The following is a 2611-nucleotide window of genomic DNA, read 5'->3' as shown; positions in this document are numbered from 1 at the left end:
GCAAACAGAGATTTCCCAGTATTCAGGTGTTATCCCTGAGCACAGACTCTTGCAGAAACAGCTTCATTAGTTGCCCAGCACGACTTTGTCTACGTCTCGTCCAAGTCGCCTTCTCCTTGTCCTTTCTATCCCTATCTGAGCATTCGTCTAGCGTTCTGTCTGGGCAGAAGACCGCAAAAACTTTAAGGCACGCACTGCCCCAGCCCGTGGCCTCCATCGGCGAGAGCTGGCTCGCTGATTCAAAGTCACAGAAATGGGTGGCAAAGTTTCTCGAATTTATTTCTTTTCTTCCTCGTCCTGTTCGACGGCCGCAGGCAAAGTTTCGTTCCCATTGTTGGCCTTGGAATGTTGCTAAAAGTTATATTATGATTTTTCCTGCTCAGTTTGGTTTCTGTTTTCCTTTTTTGTGGCTGCTTTACTTTTTATTTTCGTCCTGTTTTGACTTTGTTGACAATTGAAATAGATTTTGCGGTCAGTCACAATGGGTGTTGATTTTCGAGAAATGGCTTGTACCACGAATAAAGAATCCACGCACTGCGTATACAATTTTAAATGGGTTTCACAATCAAACAAATTATTTGATATTTGGGCAAGATAACAATTCTATATCGAGTGCCAGACTTCATTAAATTCTCCCCTTCAAATAAACTGTAGCTCAAAACTCGATCATAAATAACAAATAAAACAAATAAAAACGATATTCAAACAAAATAAATCACGAACAAATATGGCGCATTAATTCAATACAACCTGAAGCCACATTCGAATCGGGTGAAGGAGAAGGAGCCGACTCGGACGAGGACGTGGACGGACGCGCAGGAAGATATGTGTGTATGTCCGACATAATTGACATTTTAATGCGCTGATAGTTGGGCAGCGATAAACCGATTTAATATTCTGATAATTGTCTCGCACAGCAACAATTACGCCAAGCTTAATCGAATTGTCAACTCACCGGCAACGAACATGGTTTAAGTGCTGCCCGGACGGATTCCGCTTCGTATGCGCAATGTTATGAGATAGAACTCGACAATTGCCCAAAGGAATACCAAAAATTAAACGAAAGGTAGAGAAAGGTAAGTGCATCTTGTCTTTAATAATATCCTAATCTACAAAAATTCATAAATATACCCACAAACTTTCACATGCATTTCCATGCATCATTATTTGGCTCATTAAATCTACATCTGTTCCATTCTCTCTTTCATTCTGGTCGTAGATCACAGCACGAGAGCGTCGCTCGATCGAGTTCTAATGCCTCGTTGCATTTATTTTCCGGCCACTGCCACGCCTCCCGTGAGGCTGTGATCGACAGTTTTCCTCTGTTTGTCACCCTTTCTCCATATTTGGTTGTCACACATGAATGGGACATGGCATGATTTCAAGAGGCGTGTTCAAAATATAATCAGCTGTGGTATTGAAAGCGCAGACGAAGCGCAGAAATTTCGATTAAGAAAGAAAAAGTGAGTACACTTTTGAAGTAAAGCAAATCTTGAACTCCATACATTGTCATGGTCGAATTATACCAACACAGCATTCGTAATAATGCCTGAAATACTTTTATATACAGATAATATACAGATATATATTTTATGGGTTTTAAGTGATAAGGTAGCTGGTTTGCTATATAAAGATTGAATTTATGAGTAATCCCTTGATTGAGAGATGGCCAGTTCTCCCGTCCCGTCCTTTGCCGAGGGGGCACACCTTAAGCAAATAGTGGGGAATAATGATTTCGTATGTTTTATTTGCCACTTTTTGTAGCCGGCACTAAATTTGAAATTGAAATGCCACAGACCGACCGCAGTACAGGGACCCGACCTGGCATCATCGTCTGCTCCTGATGATGATGACATGATGACACAGAACCAAGTACAGTGGTCACCAGCTAAAACTGCAGTCAGACCAATGCCAATAGCGCTGCGGGCCGTTCGAGCTGGGGCAATACGTTTCCTGTTGAAGACTGATGTGGCAGGAGTGGGTGTGGGTGTGGGTGTGGGCGTGTAAAACAAACGGAGTGGCGACAAGCGCATAGTTTCATTATCCTTCCTGGAATTGTCGGCCAGCCAGCCAGCCAGCCAGCCAGCGGAACAGGCACGGAGCTGACGCTACATGAGGAGCATTACAAATTTTCGAAATGAAACTGAAATCAAATAAAGGACAGAGCTCTGTCCACACACACATCAGTCAGTCAGTCAGTCAGGCAGTCGGCGGGAATGGGGGGACAGAGCGGAAATATGCATATGTATGTATGTATATGTGTATCTTTATATAAAGTATATAGCTGGTAAAATATCCAACAAAAGCAACGACAATGCAACGCAATTAAAAATGGCTGGGTCGAGCAGGGAAAAAGGAAAACGTAGTTGAAAAACAGAAAACAAACGAGGGGGAACGTTGTGAGTTGCTGCGGACACCGCAACTCTACGGTTATACCCGATACTAAGTCAGTATGGCTCTCCTCCGGCAGACGCCGCTAATATTTAACGACACGACAAAGAGTGCGTGCGAGAGAGACAGAAAATCAGTCTGAGCGTGACGTCGGGCGCTGCGTAGCCACTGCAAATTGATTTGTTCCTTTTGGCTATAAAAATGATCTGATCTGATCCAG

At 43.2% G+C, this 2611-nt stretch overlaps 1 long non-coding RNA gene across 1 annotated transcript; it reads left to right on the top strand.

Moving 5' to 3' along the window:
* Positions 1–655: 655 nt before the first annotated feature.
* LOC117184146 (uncharacterized) lies at positions 656–1520 on the top strand. Its single transcript, XR_004469381.1, has 3 exons — positions 656–831; positions 918–1076; positions 1220–1520. It is a non-coding gene; the product is annotated as an uncharacterized lncRNA (long non-coding RNA).
* The last annotated feature ends 1091 nt before the right edge of the window (positions 1521–2611 follow it).

This window comes from Drosophila pseudoobscura, chromosome 4 (genome assembly GCF_009870125.1).
Source record: "Drosophila pseudoobscura strain MV-25-SWS-2005 chromosome 4, UCI_Dpse_MV25, whole genome shotgun sequence".
NCBI lineage: Eukaryota > Metazoa > Arthropoda > Insecta > Diptera > Drosophilidae > Drosophila > Drosophila pseudoobscura.
Note: the sequence above shows the minus strand (reverse complement) of the source record. Positions and strands in the feature narration are given on the sequence as shown.